The sequence below is a fragment of the Grus americana genome, chromosome 14, assembly GCF_028858705.1.
Source record: "Grus americana isolate bGruAme1 chromosome 14, bGruAme1.mat, whole genome shotgun sequence".
In the NCBI taxonomy this organism is placed as follows: Eukaryota; Metazoa; Chordata; class Aves; order Gruiformes; family Gruidae; genus Grus; species Grus americana.
The window spans coordinates 11,254,954-11,282,093 of NC_072865.1; the positions used below are offsets into that span (position 1 = coordinate 11,254,954).

At 46.5% G+C, this 27,140-nt stretch overlaps 1 protein-coding gene across 7 annotated transcripts in view; it reads right to left on the reverse strand.

The window, feature by feature from the left end:
• Positions 1-27,140, reverse strand: part of LOC129212571 (uncharacterized) — a 217,049-nt gene that overhangs the window by 113,950 nt on the left and 75,959 nt on the right. Inside the window, exon 5 of one of the 7 annotated variants that reach the window (XM_054841336.1) lies at positions 14,915-15,010. The exons of the other annotated variants lie outside the window; for them this stretch is intronic. The gene's annotated coding sequence lies outside the window, so the exon portion shown is untranslated. Of the gene's footprint in view, positions 1-14,914; positions 15,011-27,140 lie in introns of those variants that run through there. 7 annotated transcript variants of the gene reach the window in all.

The following is a 27,140-nucleotide window of genomic DNA, read 5'->3' on the forward strand; positions in this document are numbered from 1 at the left end:
GTAACAGAAATAGAAAACCATGACATCTGTGAGTTTCAAATTTCATTGCAACTCTGCAAAAGAGAGATAAAATAATCCTGCTTCAGAGAACACTCATAAAATTTCACATTTTCTACAAGGGGGCAGCACAACTGTAGGAAAAAAAGAAAAAAAAGAAAAGAAAAACCAACCAAAAACTGGCCATAAAACTTCCCCCACAGCACTGTGGTGAGACACCAACACATTAATCACCCCTTTCCATCTCCTCATGTAACAGCATTCACCTCTTCCAGCTCCTCCTACTAAGCCTTAGTCCTCCAGGTAAGTTATCTCCAACTTCTACCATCAAAACACAGCAAATCAAGAATTGCCTTGACCAAGACAACCAGCCTCAGAGGTCATCAACACCACCAGCTCCTGAGCTGGTCTCCTCCAACACCCGTCTGAGCTCCACACCTTCCACTTGCTGGCTTCCCCAACCAGCAAAAACCATGCTACAAATACAACACCTTGCAAAAAGCACCCTACCAACACAAAACCTTGCAAGAAAACCCAAATAAAGTCCTGTTCAACCTTACCTTGCTCTGAAGAGCCATCCACTCCACTCACCTCGGGCTCTAGCACACACAGTGCTCCCCATCTGGCTCAGCCCCAGCTGCAGGGGCTCTGCCAAGCAATTAAGCTCACCTGCACCCAGGGCACACCTGAGCCATTGCCTTCCCTCCCCACCCCAACCTCCTCCCAGGGGAAAAGCCACACTGCTTTGCCTGCAAAAAGGATAACCAGCTATCTGCAACCCTGCCTGAATTTCCACTTCCTACAGGGGAGCCTGGGTGTAGCCATAGTCCAATGCAAAAGCCCATCTTTCCTGAAATGGGGTGGAAAAGTGGGATTTGGCAGCTGCTGGCCCCACAGGTGATACCTGACAGTTCCAGCTTGCTACTGGCTCAAGCAGAATTGGCAGGTCCCCAAGGATGACACTGCTCCCCAAAATATCCCACCCCCTTCCTCCAGGGATGTCATGAACGTGCAAGGGGTGGGGGGTGTCCGGCAGCCACCCTCAGGGGCTTATAATGGGGACAGATTTCTTTCCCCTTTTTAAACAGGACCAAGCCCAGTGTCGTTCCTCTGGCGTACCAGGAGGATACCAGAGCAGCCAGGATGTCACTCCATCTTGAACAGATTTACATCAGCCTCCCCGACCCCCATCGCTGTCGGAGAGCCGCAGACACCAGCTCCAGCTCCAACACGTATGGGGAGGGGGTTGCTGAGGCAACAGCACGCCTTATTTAACCGTTATTTAACCCATCTCACCCTCCCCCTGCCCGCCACTGCCGACGTGCGCGACCGAGGGTACAGCTTTTATTAGGGTGGGATTTTGCAGCCGCTGGATTTATGGGACGTCCCTGACCGCCTGCCCTTGCCAGCGGCCCCGGGACAGCAGGTTTGCAAAGCTCAGCTCCAGGGCAGACAGCGGCTTCCCCAGCCCGCAGGTTGCCTGTTGTAAAGGGCAGGGCAAACAGGTAAAAAGAGTTTTATGAAAAAGACAATCCTGAGGCATCATTCAAGACATGAGGGAGTTTTTTTGGAGGAACATAATATCACAGTTTTTCAGACCAAAACCAAACTCTGCCCCCCAAGATGCTGCTATTTTGCCATTTGGCACCAGCCTCACTGAGGGGCTGAAACGAGGTCGGTTGCCCCAGAGTGCAGCTCTCCCAAAAGCTGCGGTGTGCTTTTTGGGTAGAAAGTAAAACATTTCTCTGGTTAGGAGACTCACTGACTCTCAAATCAAATTTCCTCACAAATTGTGTGTTTTGGGAATCCGGTCTCCTCTGCAGAAAACAGGAGAAAAAATTGGAAGCTTGGTGGGTAAACCTCACCCCGGTCCCTGTCAGTTAAGCCAGGTTTTTATAGGGTTTGTATCAAAGCGGGTTTTGCTGTCAGGATTTCATGGGCAGCACTGGCACGCAGACCAGGATGCCTGCTCTACCAAAGCCTCACTGTCCTGCAGAGCTGCCTGCAGTAAGTTATAGTGGGAATTTGTGCATGAAACCCAAGGAAGCACGTGAATGAGGTTCTGCCATGCGTGGAAGAACCATTTTCACACCGTGGTATCCTTAGGGGCGAGGGCTAGCAAGTCTACAGCACAGCAGAGAGCACATCAAAGCCTGTATGAAGTCCCTGAAAGCACCTGTGTAAAGAGGCAGTTGATTTCTTGGTGAATACTGCAGACACAGGACGTTCAGGGAAGCATGAATTTGGGTGTGTTTTCAATTAAACATTAGGTCCCTCTGCAGTTTGTCGATCCCTAGTGAACAGCCATTTGAGAGAAGTGCTCGCTGTCCCAAAGTCAGGGAAATCTTCCAAGCTCATAATGAAGAAACGTGGCCCTGTAGGATTTCCTGGACAGGATTATTCCAAGTCTAAGGACAAATCCGGGTTTGCTTTGATTATCTGTCATCTCACCATTAGAAGCATTCGTGAGATGATTAGCTGCCCTGACCATTGGTCTTACCAGGACAGATAAAAACCTCCCAGTCTGTCCCTCTCTGTTCATGCCCATATGAAAAACCTCTCCCAGCCAGAACAACAGCTTTACTCTGGAGGCTTCAGGATCTGGAAGACAGCAGCTCTGAGAAGCGGCAGCAGGACAGATGACAGAACTGCCTTTATGGGTTTGAATCTAGCTGTGATGAATAATTTGTAATTTTTGTAGTTGTAATATGTATGTCACCCCGTACCTCTGTGAGAGCTTTCTACTTGACTGCAGAGAGTGAAATCAAAGCGATACTAATGAAACTGGACTGAAGCAAAGGCAGAGCTCAGATACCAGCCTGCAGGACACCAAGTCACTGGGAGTTACTGGAAGGTGATCAGTGGAGAATACTCACAGCCAAACCAGTTCAGACTTCTGCAAGCGTTAACCCAGGGCAGTTGCAATGCAAGACCCCATCCAAGAGAAATAAAGGCATGGAAATAATGTCTTGGGGATGAGGAAAATGTTCCAAAAGAAACAACTTTACAAGATACTGGCTCATAATAGTAATTAAATCACTCTCACTGGAAAGCAGCTAAGTGATATATAGCAAAGAATTGGTCAAAACCCCAAGACTTTAATGAGAAATAACTGGCGAGCCTTTTATCAGTTTCAGTGGAGGAAAGAGAGCCTGAATAGGCACAGGTACCCCTAAACAGGGCTCTTCAGGAAAAAAGTCTGCGAAATATGAGGAGGAGATTGAAAACGAGAAGATTGGACTGCCTGTGCTGCAGCAGCACCTCGCCTGTGACCAGTCTGTTCACATCCAGCATTTTCCACCAGCACTTGTGTCAGTCTGCACAGTAACATATATTAATCCTGCTGACACCATACCACCCTGAAGATCTGAATTTTATTTATACAAAAATCAGAGGCAAGCCTAAGTAAAAATAGCTTTGGGTTTTGCTGTTCAGTCTTACTTTTCCACATTGCTTTGAGCTTTCAAGATGTTAAGAGTTCAGCCTGCAATGCGCTTTGGACTGCAGGCAGGGAATAAGTTTGTAAAACATTATGTGCCACTTCTGCAGAAGTCCTTCCCATCAGCCAGGCTCTCTCATTTCTAACCGAAGATGGTAATAAGCATAAAAGAACAAAATCTAACTGATGAAGTTTTAAACAATCAGAAAGCAAATTATGACAGCAATTATGACAGCTCAGTGCTTGGCAACACCTTCACCTTTCCCAGATGTCAGAGGATAAGCTATTTTTACTGAAAAAACATGATAGAACCCGGGGTTTATTTGGACATCTGCAGCAGAAATTGATTTAAAGTGAGTTGAGCTTTGAAAATAGGGTTTGGAGGCAACTAATTGGGCTTTGTTTTTCTGGAAGAAGGGACAGGCCACTTCACATTCTTGATGCAGGATCAGTCTTTTCACTGGACTGTCTGTCAGTCACATTTAAATATATGCAATTTTATTGGTTTTTTTTCACTCTCTGGACCTAGACATTTAATAGGCTTTAACTTTAGACTTTGGCATTGGACAAGATGAAAGTGGCACTTCCTCCTTTTGGGCTCATCAGGGCTCTCATTTTTTTCCAAGCTTTTTTCTTGCTCCATATAGAGCAGAGAAAACTATTCTCCAAACCACATTATTTCCCTGTTCCCCTTCCATCCTAGCCAAGCCATAGTTTCATCTGCCACCACCACTGTCCTTCCATTTGCAGTTGGTGACCACCAGTGCTAACCTAAGTCCGGCTCAGGTTTATTCACCCATTAGCTCCATCATTCCTGGTCAAGCCCTGTGCTCAGCTGTGGCTGAAATCTCCATTGCCCCTGAGCATCTGCTGAGTGCACCGCGTCCATTAGGGCAGGAGCACGTCAGCTCCATGTGGCAGGAGCACTTGATCCATTGTAATATTGAGTTTCATCACGCAGCCTTCAGATATGTGACCCAGAATATTTGACCTGATGTCAGAGGGGGCCTCGGGCTATTGAGATATTTCCCCAGGGCAGTCTGCCCTCTTTCTACCAAAGGAATCTGATCCAGCAACAGGAAAGAGTGAGAATTTTCAGCTGTCCCCATCCCCTGTGAAAGTCTGTGCTACATGTGCCTAATGTAAGGTGTCCCTTATCCACTCGCTTTCTCCTCTTTTCCTCTCCACATACTAATCCTACACTAATTTCTACTAATAACCACAGAAGATACTGTGATAAATTTAGTTCTTGCAAACATAGCTTATTTTTCCTTTTTTGTAGCATCTTTTACAGCCAATGCCCCATGTGGGCTTCAGGCTTGCAAGGTGCTAAACAGCTGATAACCCTGTTCTCCACTGAAATCAAGGCTGGCCAAAGGCATGCAGTATTTTGCAGAATCAGACTGCATTTGTGGGATTTGAAGGATGATCACTGAAATCCAGGAATCTCTGGAAGCAGAGGGCAGACATTTAACAGAAATAAACCATAACACTTTAGGAGTGAGTGTAAACAAAAACTACAACAGCCTGGAATTAAAAAAAAAAAAAAGCGCAATAACCCAACACATGCAAAATGCAAGATCTTCATTGTTTCATCAGGTTGGTACCTCAGTTGTACATCCCATCAGAAAAGCAGGGTCTCCCACAGTAAACCATGGCCAGTGTTAGCTCGCAGACATCACTAACTAGCCCTAAGGCTTGCTAAGTTCAGCAACTGAAGGCTGGTAACCTCTCCTAAGCCACTCAGCCATTCACTGCCACGAGAGCCACCACTCTAGCTTCCTAGAGCAGCAAGTTTTCCATGGGAGACTGCTGTGTAAGCATTGCTATGCCTGTGCTCCCTTCACATCCACTTCAGTGTCCTGCAAAGAACTACAAGTGAAACAGAGCGATCATTCCCTGGCAGTGTTTAAGACCAGGCTGGATGAGGCTTTGGGCAACATGGTCTAGTGGAGGGTGTCCCTGCCCACAGCAGGGGGGTTGGAACTAGACGATCTTTGAGGTCCCTTCCAACCCAAACCATTCTATGATTCTATGATTCCTGATGTCAAAACTCACAGCAGTTGATCCCTCAACTCCCGTATCCATTATCCTTGTGTGTTCCAATTCTGCTGACTGCAAAAGGCAAAGTCCAGAACTCCACTGGTGATAGGAGAGGCAACAAATCTTTTGTGTAGGAAAAAGCCTTTCAAGTTGATTTTCTTGCCATCTACTGTTTTTAAGCAGGGGGTTATTTTTAATGACCAAAAGGTCTTAAAAATAAAGAAAGGTATCTGGGTAAAGAGTTATTACTGCTATTATTTAAACATCAGCAGAGAAAAAAAGACTAGTCTTTTCAGGCTTTAGCGACTCAGAGGTGAAAAACTCTCTCAGAGTTTTTGCAGATTGCAAAATAGGCCTGGCTTCTGCAAGGAGCCACCCTTGAATGGGCTTTTGCTTCTAAATGACACACATTTCATGGATGCCTGGTCTATCTCCCCAGAGTCCACTGTGCAGGGACACACGTCTTGGTCAAAGTGGCTGTGGCTGGGCTGTAGATGATCCAAACATTTACATGTTGCTGATGGAAAAGTAATTTTTTGGCCTTTGCAATAATGTGGATGAGAGTGTCAGCTAGAAATTGTTTGATCTGGCTCATTTGTCCACATGGCATCTAGAAACTGTGCTTCATTAGGCTAGAAGGATACAAAAGAAAATCACAGCCTCAACACTGAGGATGGGGTCAGGATCTCCTCTGTTCCGATTCCAGCTCCAGCTGAGATGCCACGCTTGACTTGGGGTAACACTTTTAACCTCTCAGCATCCATTACCTCAACTTATAAAACCGGAAAGCAGCAACGACCTTCCCCCCCAAATCGGCTTTGTGAGAATTAAGGTTTGAAGAATGTTCTGCAGATTAAATCCAGCCCCAATACACACCCAAAAACATCACAGTTGCTTAAAACTGAATGGCATCATGGAGATAAGTACAGCCGCAGAGTCATTTGGAAAGTTCAGACAATGAGGACATCAATCAAGGCTGCTTCCTAAGGCAGACATCTAAATAAATGCTAATGAAGCCATTTCTACAACACCAGCAACCGATGGGGGCTGCAGTACTTAAAAGTAATAACAGCAGCGAGAACAGACTGTCCGTTAAAAAACAAAATAGAACATTGAAAAGCCAAAAAAGAAAGCAACAGTTTGCACATTTCAGAGCTCTGAGAAACATTGTACCTTTGAGCCAGGCTTTTGTTCAAGTGAAGGCTTTTTTTTCTTTCAGCCCTCCCTTACTTTCACTGACTGCTTTATCATTCACGCTTTTTGCTTGCCACTGCCCAGATGCTACAAGAATGGGCAGACTGTGGGCCTAACTGAAGTCTACTGACATCAAAAGGCTCCCATTGACTTTAACGGACATTTAACTAACCCTCTATAAATCACTGCAAGTCAGTGATTAAACAGACAGCCCCTTCTGAATAGTGGAGACACTAACATAACGCCCCTGAAATTTAGTTCCTATATTTACTCCAACGCTGCGTGCTTGGGGGCAAGTCTACGTCTGCTTTATCTCATTACCTCCATGCTGAGAGTATTTCAAAGAGGAGAAATAGTTTCTCTCCAAGCCAGGGGAGAACTTCCATAATAGCACTCCTCCTTAGGGAGTTACGTCAGCTTTGCTATATTTTCTGAGTGTCTCACAGCAGTGCCAACCAGTTGATCCCCAGATCCTGACGTGGACCATGTTCTGTGTGAGAAGGGGTATCTGGAAGCTGGTGGATGACTTTAAGCAACCAATGGTGGAGGTTCATTTGAGGTCCGTGACACACCCTTTGAACCCCCTTTGTTAACACAAGTAACTAATTGACCAGCTAGGTCTTCGCAGTTGCTCCAGACGCGCTGGCGCACCAACTCACAAAGCCTTTCCAGCATGCTGCTCGCTCGTCTGCCTCAGCTAGTTACATGGAAAGTTTCTGTGGCTGCATAAAGAACAGCACTGATGCACACCTCATCTCCGTGGGGTTGAAATGTGACTAAAGTCATATCTTGCGGTGCACACTGCATGCATATTTGACCATGTCATCTGCCTGAGAAGTCATTGCCCTCCTGAAGTCCCCACTGAGCAGGCTGGGACAACCATCTTTCACTCATCTGTTAACGCCTCCCAGCGAGTCACCAATGCCTTCTGCACAAAGCGCCACTGGGCTGACAGGTTTGATGATCTGCAGATGATGTTTGGCCTTGACTCATAAGCCAGCTATCTCCAGGAAATTTTATATCACTGAAAAGGCAAAATGCTCAGCTCACTAATGGGACACATAACTACTCCTGACCCCAGGCCATTCCCGAGTTATCTTTTTTTTTGTTGTTATACTTACAACTAAAACATTTTTAAACAAAGTAAAAAATCACAAATGCTGAAAAGTATATAATATCTCAAAGATCTTTTTGGAAGGAAAAAATCACCCAAATGACTTGATTAAAAACAAAGGTTACTGACCCATGTTAGAGTGGCTGGGGAGGTGTGCTCAGAGTACCGGCCCCCTCGGCATTTCTCCACTGCCACATCACTCCCTTGAGTCCCCTGGCAATTGGAAGAACTAGCAGCAGCCCCAGTGTACTCTTGGGACTATTCCAGGACAGTCCTGGAATCGAGGTGGCTCCAATCCCCAATTTTTTACAAGCTCTACAACATGTGGTACTAGAAGACCCCAAGGCTGACTGGACTTTTCAGCACTAATTTAGTCCTTAAAATGGATTTGCACTGCTCTTTTACACTTCTCAAACATCTTTGGTTTGCAAAGAGGGAAAGCCAGGCTCTAGCCTGGGAAAGGGAAAGCTCCCATCAAGGAAGGAGAGCCAAAGCCTGGTGGGGACCAGGACTCACGATCCAGAGTAAGTTTTCTCTTCTAGAAAAGTATTTCTGCCAGCTATTAAATTTTGCAAAATGCCCCACATACATTTGTCTACCTTTCTCCAAGACCTGAAATTTTGGCCTCAGCTGAAGGTGCCCTTTTAAACAGCCATGGTCTTCTGTGAGGTCTACCAGATACACCACACTTGGCATTTACCTAAGCAAAAGATGCATCCTAAAAGCAGCACCAACTCTACCCAGTAACCACTTTTATACCTTGGTCAGGCCAGTTCTTGGCCCTATAACTCTGAAGAGCCCCAGACTATGCCTCAGACCAGGTTTGGTCTTCTCTGTGCTGACACTTTTGCTGAGTTTCACCACTAGCAGTGGATGTTCCTGTGCCACTAGCAGGCTCCCTGCTCATCAATGTCTCCTGATGCTCCCGAGGTCCCTTCCTGCCCTCGCTCTGTCCTGCACCACGTCTGAGCAACCCAAAACGCTTCCCCTTTCCCAGCACAGCCATACCCCTAGATGGCTGCCCAGCACGGCACACGGCAGCGGGAGCCAGCCCAGACACTGTGACAGGAATGTAAGAGATTAGGCCAGTATTAGATTTCGGTCTTCCAGACATTCGTGTGAAGCTGCTTCTTCCGCTTTAACTACTCCCCTTTCAAATTTTTCAGCCAAGGGCTGTGTCCAGACTGTGACCAATACACTACTGCACATATTGAATGCAGTGGCTTAGAAAGAAGCCGCGTTCATAGCTGAGGTTCATGGAAAGCTGCACAGCCGTGTCTTTCGTGTCATCCACAAGTGTAGCCCACAGCTAGTTTTCTTTTGTACAACATTTCATGCCTGCATCTTCAGCCAAAAAGCTGCAGAGCAAGTTCACACCACCACTTCTAGTCCTCTTCATGCTTTCTAAGTAGTCCTGACTACCAGAGCCATGAGTTTTGAAGTTAGGATGATTATTTATATTTTTTTTTTAACAGTATTTCCTTTTTCTTTTTTTTAAATTCACTTTATGTTTCCTGCTCATGCAATTTGATTTTGTCTTATCCTACCACATCTCTCTCCTCACCACCTTTCACAGAGCCTCCCCCAGTTCAGTACTGGCTGGGAATTTAATTATTGTGCTACTTGCCCATGTCTTCTGCATCACTAATAGAGATGGCAAACAAAATTAGGTCTAATGGTTCAGAACCCAAACATGAAGTAAACTGACCTCTCAACTCAAATCCCATGACTTGCTTTGTTTTCTGAAGCTGCTAAAACAAAGAAACAAACAAGTTGGTTGGGGTTTTTTTATTTGCCATAAGAAGTTCCTAAAGAAACAAATATTTTCCAGTTGTATCTGCATTTTTCATTTAAATTGGGGAACTTCTATAAAAAGGAACAACATTTGGGGGGGGAATCTTTAAAAATTACCTTTTTTTTTTTTGTCAAAAAGCCATTTTCCCTATTATAAAAAAGCCAATAAAACATTCCTCCAGTAAGTGAGAGGAATGTTTATCAGTGAAAGAAGGACAGCAGTCTGGTGAAGGGCATGAGCAGATTCATGTCTGAAAGGGGGGAAGATGATGAAGGGAGGTCTACCTCACCTATGCTACACTGTCCTACTCCTATGAACCAAAAACCCAGTACGCAGCTCCCATTCCCAGCCCAGCATGTGCCAGTGCTGCTGTCACCCATTGCTGCTCACCAGTAACAGAGCCTGATGAGCTTCTGAGGAAAGAGGGGCAATGCAGTCAAGATCCTCAAGGGCATCATGCCTGGTGGAGCATCCCGTCATCCCCCTGAGCTGCTAACCAGCAAGGTGACCCCCTCCAAGGACAGCAAGACCCAGCAGAGATGTGCTACCTCCAGGGACCCTGAGCTCCACTCTCCTCTGCCAGCCTGAAAACCTTTCAGGTCAATCCTGACATCTTTCTCCCTGGTGACGAGGAACAGCCACAGACCACACTCATGCCAGCAAGGCAGAGCTCAAGTTTGTCAGCCACAGCTATCAGTTTAATACCTATTTCATCTGCCAACCTTTCTGTGCTGCAGAAAGGAAGCCACCACACCAGAAGAGACTTTTGTACAATGAGGCTAAATTCCTCCCTCAGCTGTACACAAGCAGCTTTATCACCTAAGGATTCAGGTGATAAAACTAGGAGGAAGAATTTGGTTCAGGTGTTGCCTATGTGATAGCCTCCAACCCTTTCTCTTGCTTGCCCAACCAATGCTATTTGTTCTGCTATGTAATCAGGGCAAACAATATACAAATGTGTGGCAGTGAACCCTCGCCGGAGGGCATCCCTAAAAGCTCAGCTATCTTTAACATCATTATGGCTAGGAATTGGGCATAGCAAATCTTGTGATGACTATCTGCAACAGCTTCTGTGTTCCACACAGATGCTGTTGCTGCTCCCATCCAGTGCTCAGCTATTCTTGGTGAGCGCCTGCAGAGCACAGCTGGCTTCACTCCTTTCCTTCCAAGACTGCAGCTCTGTAGCGCTCAGGAAATACAATACAAGGAACTTGTCGTGCAACTTTTCTTGGTATTTTTCACAGCGGGTGAAAAACAGACCCAGCTTCTCTGGAAGTCCATGCAAGCTCAGCCCAGTTCTAGTCCCACAAAAGTACAGCACATCCCTCATTTCAGGAGCACCGCAGAGCATCAGATGAAGAATACATGCTGTACTTTCCCAGTGCCAAGGGAAAATGGTCACATCATGACTAGCTGATGATGAAAAAGAGATATGCTTGGAAAAGTCCCTGAGCAGAGTCTTTCTGTTTGAGCAGAGCCTCCCAGCCTCACCATCCCGCTGTCGGTTTTGAACAAACACAGCTTGAGCGAGTGGCAGCACAAGGTGCCGTGCATTCGGCCCGATGTTTGTGTATACCTTTGGCAAATTTTAAATTGGGAGCAGCTGCTAGCACACTAGCAGGGATGTTTTATAGCTTGCTGACAATGCCAGATTCTGCAGATATTGCAGTCCATACTCAGTGGCATCTCTGGAGCATTCTGTTTTTACAAGCATTTCCCAACACGCCACCAGGAATGTACAAGAACCGCTCACATTTACGCCATCGGGGATCAGGGATGGTTGGTCCCCTTCCACAGTTGGCTCAGACGTGCTCCCAGCACTGCAACCGGCCCATCTGCACGAACTTGGGGACGAAGTGCTGGTGTCTGTCCTCACCAGGGGTTTTACGGAGGCGAAGTGAAGGTATCTATTAGTTGGTTCAGGGCACCGGCATCTGTTACCAGACCTGGTACTCCCTCACTTAAGAAGTTATTTGTCTCACCAAGGGACAGTTTGCTTGTTTAGAAAAGGAGATTATAATATTTATTTCCCAGCAGAGATGGGAAGCCTCATCAATCGTTACTTAAGCAACCGAAGGTTTTTATTTGGATGAGGCTAAATAAGTGTAAAATTATAGAGGGGATTAAGACAGATTAAGGGGTGCCTGTTAGTCAGAAATGACTCCTGGTGGGCTGGGAATTTTTCCAAGAGGCTAAACATAACTTGACTTGCAACACCACAAAGTGAGTATCTTGTGCTACCGTATCTCTCCCTGTGCTTGGAGTCGGCAGCAATGGCTTAGAAATCTGCTGCCTGACCTGCTGTCTGCAGGTCTGCATCTGATGACAGCTTTAGTGACCACACTCAGCTGTCTCTGGAAGTGAGACCTCGTCGGTCCTTGCACCTGGCTGAAGGGTTTCACCCAGAAGTAAGCAGAGACATGCCTCAAACTTTGCTCACTATCAGGTCTGGCACTGCCATGAACCATCACTTTCAGCAGCCTCACTGCCCACAGGTCCTTGTCACGGATCCACCACCTCCAGGACAGTGTTCATTTTTTTTTTTTTAAAAAAAGTTATCATCATTCTGATAAAAAAAAAGTATCACATCCCTTCCCCGCATGTTGTCGCAACGGTGTTGCTACATCCCTTTAAAGGGGTGGTGTGCAAGTGCACAAGTACACTTTATCAATACACTTTTTCATTCTTTATCACTTGAACTCATCTTAGTAGGTTTGGCTAGGTGTCTCAAGACTGTCTTTTCCTTACTTATAAGATAACACCACCTCTTACCCATCACAAAGCCCCAATACCATATTTCTTGAACCTCACATGTCTCAAGGGTGGTAGCAAATCAGAAAGTACAAAGACTACACACACTGCCAGGCAATAATATTTCTTAAAAAAAAAAATAATCTCAGTGTTTTATTTCCTCTCCCTCAATTTGCTTGAAAATTGTGCAACAGACAACCGTTTAAGACCAGACAACATAGAAGCTGCAGTTTCAAATTGCAAGACAGCACTGGATTACCTCTGGATTGGATGTTAAAAAGGAGACCTTGCCTATTTTTTGAAATAATAGGGGAAAATATTATGCTGTAGGATATTTTGGAGGTCCTGGGACTTCTGGTTGTGTAACAACCAAAACTTCTCGAGTCATTATACCCTCCTCTTGTTAAGTTCTCATTTGTTTTCACACATATGACATACTAGCTTCCTACATCCGTGGGTAGAAAGATCATACCTGCTTTATAATCCTTTATAATGCTGCTTCTCCTTCCCTCAAATAATTTCTTCCAAAAAAAACCCCTTTCAGGTAATCAGAGTCTACCCATGGAACTAAAGAGAATCACTGTCTCCTGACAATGACGTATTGCCTATATTTTAGGAATGCTAAAAAAAATCAGGGAGTATATTTACTGAACTGAACAGATCTGTGCCTGGAATCCTCCTCTTGATGCTGCAAAGGCACATGGTGCCCGTGTTGAACAAAAACCTAACAACATGAAGTGAGATTCAGAATAAAGGGCAAATTTTTTCCATTTTTTAGGAGAAACTGAATTATGACCCTCAAGGATCATTCCTCCCACCAAAAACCTCTTTATGTAGCTTTGCTCATGGAAAAGCTATTTGCCTTCAGGATGGAATTCAGGACCTCGGATGGATGCAGCATGTTCCACATGAAAGAAAGAAAGAGTCCACAGAGCATGGGAACTGCTGATGAGAGAAGCAAAGAGCAGGAGGACATCGCGAAGGCACAGGAGCCCGAACAGCAGCAGCCATGAATATCTGCCCTCCTCCTCTCCTCATCTGTTCTGTTCTTGAATAAAAACATAAGGGGTTTTTTTGGTCAGTCTTAGGAAGAAACAGGTTAGTGCTTGGTTCTCAGGAGGCAGAGATGACTGCAGCTCAGCTGCTCTGAATGGCCACAAACCCGTACAAAGGCTTGTGACGCCTTCAGATCTCCTTCTCCTCCCCTCAACTGCTCAAGACTGCACAATCACTGCCCTTGGTAGGGTGTATCATAGGCTGCCATTCAAAACGTAATTAGTTGTGCCTTTTTCAGTCTTAACACTTAAAATGTAATCCCTGGATCTCCTTAATGTAGCAGCCATGTTTCTGTTCAGAATTAGGGAACGGGGACAGGAGTGATGGGATGGGCATGAGGATGGGGCACAGCTGGCCATGCTTTCTCACGGTCTTCAGGAGAGCTCTTCTCCCCAGGCCATTTCTCAGAAACACACTGGCCTGAAATGGTTGGAGCAAGCTGGGAGCTGGATGCTGCCCTATGGTTCTCCCTTTCTGAGCTATACAACAGCCACAGCGTGACTGTCCATCCCATCCAAAAGCAGGGCAAAAGCAAGCGCGTCCTTGCTCCATTACAACATGATCTGCTGGCAGGGAGGCAAACCCCCATCTTGCAGGTGGGCACACAACAGGCTCAGGAGCCCTTTCAGCTCCCAACGACTGTGTCCTGAGGCTCTGCTCGGTGCCAGCACACTTCATGACAAAGGTTTATCTGGGACAACCAAGAACTTGTGCCAACCAAAATCAGACCCAGCTCAGAAAGGAGGAGTCCCCCGTGTCTGTAACACAACCCCCAGCACAGCCAGGGATGTTTTCTCTGTAACAAGATCCTCTGACTGCAGCAAAAGGGGACTCTGTTAGCAGTAATGAGACTCGCTTCCCTCCGGCTTTCCCTTCTCCCTTTCCGATACAAGGGATCCCTTCTCGCCCTAAAGGAGACGAGCAGTGCACAGTTCTATTCTCAGTACCACAACCGCAGCCATTCCCACCCAGAAAGGGTTACTGCTTTCAAGATCAAGGACTGTCAGCCCCTTCTTCTCTTACAGCTCCATAACTCACTTTCAGCTGCCCAAGGACTGTCCTGAATTTATCCAGAAGAGAACACAAGTTTAAGTGAGAGCTCACAGCTAAACCCTGTCTTTTTTGACACAGAGGAACAGGTACTGAATGAAAACTCTCCTAGCTGTTTTATGGGTCAATACTCCTCAAGAAACCAGATAATCAGGCCACGTTCCTCATTAAATAACCCAAAGTACGAGCACCAATATATTCTATAGGCTTGGTGCTGCTAAAGGATGCTCCCCACTCCTTTTCTTATCGTGGAAATAGCCCATAACTGTTGTTGTAAATTTAAAAAGAAGGGTTAGAAGTGGTGATGTTGACATAGGGGCTGATAGGCCAGTACAGAAATTGATGGGAAAAGAAAAGAAGAGTTTAAAACTACTGCTGTATCTCTCCAGTGACTGGAAGTTTGCATACCTGCAAGATGAAGCAGTTGAGGTCAGAAACAGCCATCTGATGAGTTTCATTTGATCCTTTTTCTTACCTATTTGGATGGCTTCCCAGAATTTCTGTCTCATATACACTTCTTTTTCCCTCTGATAATCCCTCAGGCTAGTCCAGAAGTGTCCATTTAGATGTCCTGTGAAATAAGCACAATCGACCGACCCTCACCTGTTATATGCACATGGGTCATACACAAAGACACATTTACAACATCACCCCTTTTTGCCAGCACAGCACTCCTTTTGGGATAGGGCAGCACATTTGCAGACATTTGCCTTTCCTCCAGCTGTGTGAAAACCTGCTTTTTGTGCTTCCAAGAAAACCAGACTATTCTGTGCTGCAGCCCTGAGCTCATGGTTAGCAATCCTTCTGCAAATTTTAGAGTCACCAATATTACATCAGTAAGAACTAATGCTGATGGCCCAAACCTTTGCAAGTGTTAGAGCAGACTCATCTTTGCCCACATATTTCTTACCCCCAGATCAAAGAGTAGTTAGAAGAAAGTAAAGTGCAAGCCTCATGCCTAAGCTTTGATAAATCTGCTGTCAAAAACCTGTGGAGCAAGATCCCAGCACCCTCAGAGGTCTCATCCTGACACTGAAAGCATTTAAGTGGCAGGAGGGGGAGCCCACAGAGCACTGGGGGTATGTCTGGAGCACCGCAGTCGGCTGCTGCTTCCTCTCTGCCTTGGCAAGACAGACCAGCACGTCCCATTGTCTGCTGGGACCACAAAAATATTCATCCTGCCACGCAACACATCCCAACTGGATTCCCGAGCCGCTTCTCCCACTCCATGCTGGCTTTGGAATTTGCCAGTAAAATAGAGGAAACCCGTGCTAAAAAACAAATTGGTGCCACCCAGTAAGACAAAATTAACGATTTTCCCAAGGAGACGGCTCAGAGGGGACCTGGCATTGTATAGAAAATAGGGAGGAACAAATGGCAAACCATAGTTTAGCCCGTAACATCCATTCCAAGATAGACCAAGCATTTACACTGGCTCACATCAACCCCCCCCTTCGGCACTTGGCAGTAAATAAGCAACTGCAATAGCCCTGTGCCCTTTTGAAAGTAGAGCTAGATCGCTATGTACTAAGGGAACTGTGCCACCCATTGCCAGTTAATCCTGCTTTAAGGGCCCTAGAAGGAAGAACCCCTACAAAGTAACAAGAAACTCATACGAAGCAGGAGGCTCTTTTCTAAAGGGGCAGTTATACTCTGAGGGGAAGCAGGAAAACACACATGGGACCGCTAGAAGCTTCGCGCTGCCTGCTTGGTTCTTTGAGTCCTATTTTCACATTTTTATAATTATCACATAACACAATGTCATACAAACCAGGAGACGTCAGCTCTGCACAGTGCCAAACCCAACACGGGCAGGCACTGCACGCCCCCCGCGGGGCCAGCCCAGCCCCGGGCTGTCCTTCCTGGCCCCATCCCATAAACACCAGTCATGTCCCCCCAGCCACCCCCCCGGGAGGCAGCACAGCCCTGCCTGGTGCAAAGCTGCTCCTGCCCTCACGACTGCGCTCATCTGCAGAGGATAAACCCCTCGCACTGCATCTCCTGGGTTTAAATGAGGTGTCGGAGCCTTAGGTGGGTCACAGCCTCTCTTGGACACCCACCAGCCTGCAGAGTCAGGTTTCCAAGCCAGGAACGTGTGCTCTGAGATTTCTGAATCGAGGGAGTGCAAACACAGCCAGCCCCGAGGGGCCTGGCCAGCACCCTGTCCTCAGGGCACACGCGCGTGCTGGCAGGACACCCATACCCTGCCTTTATGCCTGTCTCCAGGGCTGACGCGTGCCCCTTCCCAGGACACCTGCCTGGTGAAATCCCCGAGGTGACAATTCTCCTTCTCAGGGATACGGGATAACTGAAGCTTGTCACACAAACACTTTGCAAAAGGTTAATAGAAATAAAAAAATACCCTCTTTTTTTTTTTCCCCCAGTTATCATAAGAATGCATTGCCATACAGATCAGCCAGACACTGACTGTCATCCCTGCCTCGCTTTCCTCCCCACTCCCAATGGCTGCGTCCTTTGGGGGCTCCGAGCTTGCTCCCCTGAGGGTCTCTCCCCAGGGCAGCCCTCTGGCCCTGTTCCCCCATTCAGGGATCTTCCGTTCTCCAGTCCCTCTCCCCACAGTCCCTATTCCCAGTTCAGACGCCTTCCTCGGCATCCCCTTTGCTCTGCCACAGCACAGGCCAGCGGTGGCTTCTTTGGAACAGGGCAGGTGACATGGGACTGGGATGTCACAAATCCCAGGAGATTTGCTCTGGGCCCACAATGGGATGGCGGCTCAGTCTCCATGGAGTAGCTGTGGTCTGGTCCTCCCCAATCTGATGAGGCATCTCACACGCACTTGCTTTGGCTCCAGCATCCTAACACAGGCACGTTCCCATCATCAGGTTCATTCACACAACAATCACAGCTACATTTTTCCATATTAAAAGAGCATACCTATGTTTTTCAGCCTCACACTTGATAACAAGTCAACCTTTGCTCTGCTGTTGGAACTAGTTGGCTGAAAGTCACTCTGTAAAAACCAAAGCCTGCAGCAATATGCAAGCAAGTGTAGCCATGACTGGCAAAAGGCAGTAACGTTGAGAGATTTTTGCAGCAGACCCTTTTGAGAAGAATAGAAATTATCCTGAAGAGAGAGCGTTCTCCACAACTGCAGGAAAATATCTTTCTTTAGAACCAAAAGGGGTTTGTTCTTTTTTTTTCTCTGACCTGCAAGATACTTTGCCAAGCCAGACAAAATTACAGTGCCTTAGCGCTGTGGGGCAAGGATGAACAAGAGGGAGGAATAAAGTATCTTTTTTCCCTCCTATAGGAAAGTATTATACAAGCAACCAGCTGCGCTGGTAGGGGGGCTCTTCCAGAAGCACTGGCATGCTCTGCTGTTACTAGACTAAATAGATTGTTAGGCTTCTCCATCCAAAGCTTCTTTACAGAAAATCTGTACAAAGTAAATATATTCCTTCCAAGGCCAAAACCCTTCCAGTGCCAACTCTCAGCTCAGAGCAGATGTCCGCGGTTGGGCTGCGAAGCCCCGGAGGAGCAGGGGGTTTGCACTGGCCAGGTGTCCCCGTCTGTGCGGCGCAGCCCCTGCGGCAGCACGGGCTGGAGGCAGCTGGTGGAGGCTGGTGGTGTCAGACAGCAACACGCTAATGAACTGAGAAGCACCAGAGGAAATTCCTCGCGAGGAGATGGGAATACAACCACCACGCAATCAGGGGCATTTCAGTCACTTAGTGTGAAGCCAAAGAGTTGCTGCGTAACCTTGGAGAAGTGGCTTAAATTTGTAAGAGGCAGGGTTGAGCAGCACAGCGAGTCTCTGAAGAAATCTGCTCTATTACTGGCTCTGGGAGGGAGCGTCCTTTGTCAGAGAAAGAAAATGGGATTTTTTATTAGAGATATGTTAGAGAAAAAAATGGGATTCAGCACTGCTAAGGTTGCTTCTAAGTCTGAAGCAGGAAAAAGCTTGAAGGCTGCGTTAGGACCCCTCCTCCCGCACTGTGCGAACTGATGAAGATTGACTCGGGAACTTCTCCCTGTTCCTCAGTCCCTCTGACGCAGCAATCATCGCTGCTCACAAAGTGCTGTGCACCATCCAGAGATGCAGCATGGACACCAAAGCACCAGTCTCTCACTTCAGGGAACCCAAGATTTCACGTGATCCCAAGTGGGGGGTGAATTGTAAGGAAATCCATCTTGATGCAGATAAAACAAGAGGCCAGTTCATTCACAGGACACATACAAAGGGAAAAAGCCAGCAGCCTGTACACCAATCTCTTTTTCGCTGCTTTTAAGAAACTTGCAGCGTCAGGCAAAATTGGAGCTTTAACCCAACAGCAATGAAATCGCCTTTCACAAAAAAACTCTGCCTGCGTCTGAACTCTGCCTGCATCTGGCGGCTGAGAACATTGCCAAGGCTTTAACCCTCTGATATTAACAGAAAGAGATATTGATGAGTGTCCCTCTGGCGAAGGAAACCAAATGGTGTTTTTAGCTTCAGTGGATTCTTTACAGCTTTTCAATTCCTTAGCAAGGCTGCTGCTCCAGACTGGGGTGTAATTGAGATGCATTAGCCACTCACTCAAAAACTTTCCCAGGAACACATGTGCACACACACAGACTATGCATTCAGATATAAATACATACCGTACCTGCACATGCATTAAGCTGCTGTTCATGGGCTGTCTGGACATTTCCACTGCCAGCTCGGCTGCCCAGTCAATTGCGGCACTCAACACCGCCAGCTCAACATGACAAATAAAGCAAACATAGAAAACCAGCTCATCACTGCTGGATATCTGACCACAGCCACAAAAAGCAGAAGAGGGTCTTTTAAGGACCAGTACTCCTGAAAGACAAGGGCACGGGGTGTTTTCACCTCCAGAGGGATGGCGAATGTTTTACAGCCAGGTCACACGCTTCTACAAACGAGTGCAGCAACTTGCTGATAAACCACCCACCCCACCTCTTCGTCCTGTACTGTCTCCTCACTGGAACAAGCTACCACACAGCAGACAATCTCCTTCCAAAATCTTCAAGCCTCCTTTATTATGTTAATGTTGATAAAAGACCAAATTCCATCAGTATCGACTGATCCTATTTATAGGGTAGCATCTATTGGGATGAAGAAAGCGTATCCTTGAAGGGTTTCAGTTGCATAAGGACCTGAAGCCATACCATTGATCCGAGCACACCTTAGCTCTGAAAAGCTGGGATGCTATCCAGATGCAGCTTCTGAAACTCTGATTAACTGTGGGTTTCAAAGCACATAGATCTCACTCAAAAAAGGGCTGTTTTGTGCAAGCAGAGTTTTCTTACAGACTAGAGGAGACTAAGGTCAGCTATACTGGAAACCTTTTAGTGTAATATTAAAGACCAACTCTAGTCTTTCTTTTACCCTACATAGTGTAAATGGGTTACCATACAGGTCTCTAGTAAGAGACAGAGGGGGGGTGTAAACCAACCTTTTTAGAGTCCTATATCAAGGTAAGAAAAAGAATATCTTCCCCTTATGAAAAAGAGAGTATAACACAAGGTGTGGCGAGGATTACTTCCATCTTGGAAGGAATGATCCATCAATGAATCCTAAAGCACTTTATGGGAGCCAGGCATCTACACCACACAGCATCCACCTCTGTCCATCTGCAAGCAGGGAGAATCAATACACAGAAAAGGAAACTGAGGCACAAAAATCTTACAATTATCGATTGAAAACATAATCCTGTAACCAAACCAGTATGGCAACCTAATCACATGTGTGCAAGGAAGGTCTCTTCAGCAGGACAAATTACACCCCTAAGGGCAAAGACTTATTCTTAAGGGAACCAGAGCTTTTTGGACATGGACATAAACAGTTTGCAACTTACCACTGAGAAAAACTCACAAATCTAAACAGAAAAGCTGATTAAAAGATTGTGGAAACAGTAAAACTGATTAAAATGAGATAATTTTATCAGGTTTGTACAAGAGTCAGTGACCAAAATGTTAATCCAAACTTTTAAATGATTATTTGAAACATCCCTTAGAGGTCCTCAAAATTTTGCTGTCAGTTTGAGGTCCATCATTTTATTTCAGTTACATTGTCCTCCTTGCACACCCCCCTCTTTTAATAAATTCTAGAGTTGCTTTGACTTTGGCACAAGAAGATAAAGTCTTACACAGCCAAATGTCTTCAGAAATTGACGCCCAGCTTAATCTGAAGGTGTTTTATCTGGACATTCAGTCACCATCCCACTTGCTCTTCCAAGGGGAGAGAAACTGGAGGTCAAACTGGCTTATTCAGAGAGGAAATAGCTTATTCTGAAGCAGCCAGTGAAGTGACCACTTTGATTACCTTGATGTAAAATAACAGGATTTGGCCCAGTCATTATTTTTCCACCAAGCATTTCACAGAAGCCAAGGAAAGCAGCAGTTGTATCAACTTGAGACAACTATCAGGTCACCAGGCATCTTTCCCTTCCAGGTCTCCAAAGCGCTGCAGGCTTGGAAGAGCCCCTGCACAGGCAGGGCAGCTGCGAGTATCTGATGCGCATGTGCTGTGCTAGCCTCAGTTCAGGCATTTGCACAAGGGAAGGAGGAAACTTGTCTTTCACGGGAAATATCAGGGGAACCAAGAAAGAGGCTAAATAACTGCAAAAGTCATCTCTCAATGTTCAGGGGCTTTACTTCAGCTGCTAACTGCTGTTTCCCTGCACAGTGCACCTGCTGCCTATGTGTCTGCAAGTCATAGATACAGAATTTTCCAACAAAAACCAAACCATAGTTTGTTATTCCCTCTGGAGCCAGTATAGCTTCAGAGAGGTCAGGATGTTATTTTGCCTCCTGCATTTTCAACAGGATCTCTACTCTTACCTGGGATCAGGACACCACAGCTACTCTGAATTTCACAGCAGTTACTCACCAGGAACTCAGGTCTGCCTGCTCCAAAAACACACACCTGCCCCCCTCACCGCATGGCTGATTTCCCTCAGCCCCGAGCACGACACAGCGTGTAGGACAGAGCTGAGCAATTCAGCTCATATCCCACAGAGGGCAATAATACTTCTACCCATTAATTAGGTGCATTTGTTACTGGAGATGATGGTAAAGTGATTAAAGTTGATGAAATAACAAAAGAAAACCTCTGAAATCAAGAGTCGCTTGCCCAACCCTCACTTTTGCCATTAGAGCACTGCAGATGCTGTGCCTGGTGGTCTAGCAGAGGTCAGGTCTGCAGGGAAATGCCCCCTCCCATACAAAAGTCAAATCTCATCATCACAGACTGAAGGGAGGAGGAGTAGGGACAGTCTGACTTGAACTACACTTTGGAAGCCCGAGAAGATTGCACAGGATTAGTCAGCGGGTAACACAAAACCCAAAACCACAATTACCAGCCAAGCAGCAGCCACTACGCCCAAATTGCTCTCAGCCATCCCAGACCTTGTATTTGTGGGAAACAACGACTAGAGAGCACCTGATCCCTCCAGCTACCCCAGAAGGCAGCTCCTGGCCGGCTCTGCCCAGGGAAAGGAATACACACGTTTTCAGCACTGGCATTGCTTGAAACACATGTCAGGAAACCCACAGGGTGGGCAGTGGAGCAAGGTGGGAGAGGGGTCTGACCTAACAGAGTTAAAAACCCTCAAGTGAAGGGGAAGGGAAACCAGCTCACGTTTGTGCCTGTTCCTGGATATTAAAGAGCCTTTTAGGCATCTGAGATATTAGGGATCACACTTGCTTGATGCACAAGAGATGCTTTGAAACAGCCTACGGCCTTTTTATTTACATAAACTCCCTCTGAGTTGCCTTTTCTTCTCTTTGGGCAGAAGTTTGCACCAAGGTTTTATTTGGCTTCAGGGCAAACATGATGCTTTGCAGGAAAGCACTGTCAAACAGACCCCTCTCCTAGACAAGTAATTATGAGAACAAATAGCTCCTTCTTAATCCACAGGGGAGTCTGCCAACCCCTCTCTCTGCTATTCTCGGCTTCCCGGCTTATAAAGGGTTATGTGCAATCTAAATGAACGGCTTGTCCTTCTCTGGCTGCTTGGGAAGCTGAACAGATTTCAGCTGGCAGCAGGGCAGAGCTGTGCTGCGGATACTCACTGCAGGTTACCCCGTAATGGTAACAGGAGACATCCTGTGCTCTCCAAACTGGACTCAGGCAAGTGCACAGTGGTGCTGCAGCATTGCAGAGCAGGTTTAGAAGCGTCAGGTGCTCCACAAAAAATCAAACAAGGCAGTTCCTGCCCTGAGGACCCTACAGACTAAATGCAAGATGATGCTACAGGAAAAGATAAATGCGCAGACATATTGTTAAGCAGTAGGATGAACATCTGGATAGGATGCTGTGAGATTGAGGGCCGTTACGATGCCAGACCTGGGTGCAGTGGTCGGAGCACACGGAAGTCCTGGAAGGGCCAGGGCTCTGCGGCAGTCTGTCTCTGAGTGCAGTTCAGGAGAGTAATTTCCAGCTGTGACCTCTAAGCCCAACTCTTAACTTTAGTTTTGACTAAGCAGTGCAATGCTTTAGATTTGCTGTGAAATCTCTGTATTTTCCACTTCTTTTCTTAAATTCACATGGAACATCTTTAATGCCTCAATTTTAACTCCAGTTCTACTATTTTCTTTGTCAAACAGACCTGACCTTTATCTCACTTACCTGAGAATAGCCAGTGTAGGTCAAGGTCCACTGGATTTGTGAGGGTTCAGTGCTAAAACATAAAGTGTTGCCAACTCCATAGATAGCCAAAACCAGTCGTATCCTTACATTGAAGACTGAATAGAATGTCACAAAGCAAGAGGATTTCAAAAAAGGATCTACGACCTCCAGCGAGGTTATAGATAACCCACTTCAGTGAAGTGAGCAGCACAGGGAGAACTGGTCCTTCATATTACCAGGTGCATTCAGTGTTGCGTAAGGCCCCTTCTATCAGGTATGAATTTGGGGTGTTACGCTGCTTTATAGATGGGTGACACCCAGACTCTGAATTTCCTCCCTGCAATGAGCACTAGTTATGAGCAGTGTCAATGAAGGGCAGTTCTTAAGAAATAATGTACAATCTGATGTCAGTGAAACTATCAAAGCCTGGCCCTTCACTTTTATTGCCCAGCGAGTGCGAAAAAGAGGTGCTGATGTTCAAAGAGGGCATCCTAGATTCAGTAGGGAAAAGAATAAATCACACAGCCATTCATTAAAGGAGATAAAAAAGTCTTCCCCAGAGCTGTACGACTCCTCAGAGAGCAAATGATCACATGTTTTCAGAGGTATCTGAAGAATTCTCTATTTTTGTGCACTTTGCTTTCTAACTCTGCTACCTGGAATGCCCTTTTCCCCCCACAAGTAAAACTGTAGCCATAAGGCTGGACGCTGAGAGAGAACGGGTGAAAAATAGAGGGATCATTTCAGGGAAGCATTCCACAGTTCAGCTGGTTCCTCATAACACACCTCAACTATCAAGATTTTATCTAACCGTACCTTTATGTGTACCTGGAGCATTCCTCACAGGAACACCGAGATACATGTTCCTCTTCCAGCAATGAGTCACAGTAATTCATCCTCAAATAGCCATCAGCTTCATGTGTTTTCACACAGATGCACATGCAGAAGACTCTTCTGAGATTTCCAGCCAGTCTTACTTGCAAAACATCTTGAGACTCTCTCTTCCCAAGACATCCAAGACTTCTCACAGAGCATCCCTGTCTGTGGCCTTCTGGTGCAGAACAGCACAAGTAGAAAAAATGTGAGCACAGACTGGACGTTCTTCAAACCAAAGATATAACGGAGCAATAACAGGATGAATGGGAGTGAGGGAAGTGAGGGAGAGGAGTTATGTCCTATGTTATACTCCAGGCCTTGCCAAACAACACAAACACTTAGCAAGACATGCCTTATCCTCCTGCTCTTGATCAGAACAAAACTCATACCCAGCCTTGGAAATAGGATAGTATCCAAAACGATGAAACTAGGCTCTTGTCACTCACATTTGCTTCCTGAACTTTACCCAGCAATTTACAAGCCCTATTCCTAGAAAAATGGGGAGAACTCTCCTCTTTCTTTGTATGCAGGTAGCATGAGAATGGGGGAAAAATCCTTTGACCTTTCAAGATGCGATTTGCAAATCACCTCTCCATCTGAGGAGCTCTGGATAAGTAAATATTAAGTAATAATCTCTCTTCCTTGGCCAGAAGAAAATGAAGAGGCGGGAGGACAAAATGAACTCTTGTGTTGAAATCATGGAATGGTTTTGCCTCCGCATTACAGTCCAACACACACATCTTGGCATGCACACAGCACCCGAACAAGCATTCTTGCTCCCCATTTTCTTACTGATGAGGCCACCCATGGTCAGTGGAGCAGGATGGAGTCAGGAGGAGGCTGGAGGGGTACGCTGGCCATACACCCCACCTCCATCGCTGGAAAGTGCTCGTTGCATGGAAAAAACAAGAACACATTCCACTGGTGCAATCAAAAAAACATTGACCTCATTGGGACCTAACATTGGTGGTGGTATGATGTTGGGGTGAGAAGTGTCTATTCATCCTCCTTTCATTTCTTGTTAAAAAGCATAGCCCATGTCAGAGCTGAGGAGAGCTGCAATACAGAGGAGACATTATTCTCAGCTTTGGATTAAGATCAGTATTTTAATGAAAGCACTTATTAGCCCCAGCTGGGGCTCAATTTTCCAGTGAGTTGGGAAAAAAATATATTGCCCTGGCCATTCTTCTCTGGGGATTGTGCAGAGACATCTGAGAGTATCAATTACTGATCATAATACTCTATTGGAAACGAACAGCTGGGGAAAAGCCGCTGGCTGGAAACAACTGGATTGCTTACATTTTAAAGTATAGTTCTTGGCTATATGGTGTCCATTTTTTTCCCACTCTGGATCCCTACTGCTCTCAACGGGCTGCAGTAACGCTGTGGTTGCCACCCTCTCATGCCAGTGCCACCTTGCCAACCATCAGAGGAGCCTCAGCTCTCTGCAGAGACCACAGCTGGCCTGGGGCTGCCCGATGTGGAGCTGAGCACAGCCTCAGGGGTCCTCCTATGGGCTGTGCACATCGATCGGAGCCACCCAAACCCTCCGCCTTAGGGACAGAGATGCTCGGGGTACCCTGTCTCCCAAAAGCCACAGCGACCCAACTGGCCTCTGGGCCATCCATGTACCAACACAGCAGGTTACTGTCCATGGAAGTGGGAGATGTGCTGGTGCAATTCCTGACTTCAGACCCCTCCTGGAGACTTAATTCAGAATTCACATGTATCCCGTACCGCCCTGGGGAAGGAAGGGGGGTTGCCCAGGGGTTAAAAGCAAACTCACGCTGCCCAGGTCTGCCGCAGCCCCGTGCTCCCTGCTGCGGCACCGCAGAGATCCCTGCACACCCATGGGAGGGCGTCCTGTCACCCAGGCAGGGCAAGGGTGACAAAGGGAACTCACTGCCATGTCAACAACTTGGTTTTGACAAAATTACTGTGTGGGAAACATTATTCAGCCAACTAAGCGTATGAGTCTCCTTCTTTCTCCTGCAGTTATGAGGTGGAGGAACAACTACAGAGACATGAGGTTACTCCTGGAGAACACAGATGCTAACGTGCCCTCTTTGAATGTTTGTACCATCCGGTGACTTAGGCACTCAGGTCCCATCAAAACAGGCTTAGGAAGAATTGTAACTTAATGCAGTGACAAAAGGAAGGTGAGTGAGGAACGATGCGGGGGACATCGTGCAGAGCTGTCTGCATGTCCTTGTGTGCATAGAGCACTTTGCGCTGAACATATGGAGGAACATAGACCACGAGCTGGGATCTTGCAGCGTCAACTAAAAGTTGATGCCATCTCAGCACCTGATACAATAGCTGGTCTAGGTCTAATGTGCAATCAGAGCAGAGCTGGGGGAGGCTGTTATTTCAAAGTTAAACATCAGTACATGCACAAGAGGTTCACAACGAGGGGCAGATCTCTGCCTTGTTCAGCAAGCAGGGTACGGAGATGTGTGTGTGTGTGATGTTACATTTACAGAAGAACTGGCATGCAGCGGGCATGCGGGTGGGATGTGCGCACAGCCACCAGCTTTTCCCTCGTGGCTCCCAAGGGTGGAGAGGGTGGCAGCACTTCTGCCCCGAGATATTGAGCAAGGGGCGGAGGGAGAGACATCCACAGATGTGTGCCAGCAATTTCTGGAAGAGTTTAAAGCTGTCTTCACATGAACAGCTGCACTGTACCATAATGGATGGTCACTCTCAAAGGCAAACTGTAAATTTCCCAACAGAGCAAGCTGTGTGTGGCTGGGGATGTGTGTGTATGGACCACATGTTTCCCTGGGGCTGGGGGCTGCGGGGAGGACGGGGGGGATGGAAGGGAAGCCCATTCCAGCAGTTGCCAGGTTGAAGGTTTCACATTCTTTCAGTTGCAGTGGCTGGAGTTATTTTTCTTCACTAGGAATTCCAGATCTGGGTGGATTTTATCAGAATATCAAATCAATAAAATGCTCTATCTGGGAACCTGTTTTCTAAATGCTGTTGGAAAACAAACTCAGATTCAAGGACCTGATTCCCAGCTAGCCTGGGACCCGGTAGCTCAGGAGTTTCACAAGAAAGCAAAGGAGACCACAGGCATGTGGGCCTTGAGAAGAGGGATAACTCCTTGAGATTTGGTTAACTTTTTTATTCCCTTCATCATCCTCATAACCAGTTGATATCAGCTGAACTGAGAGCCTAATTCTGTACAGGGAACAGAAGACAATACGCAAGAAAGTCAAACCTTGAA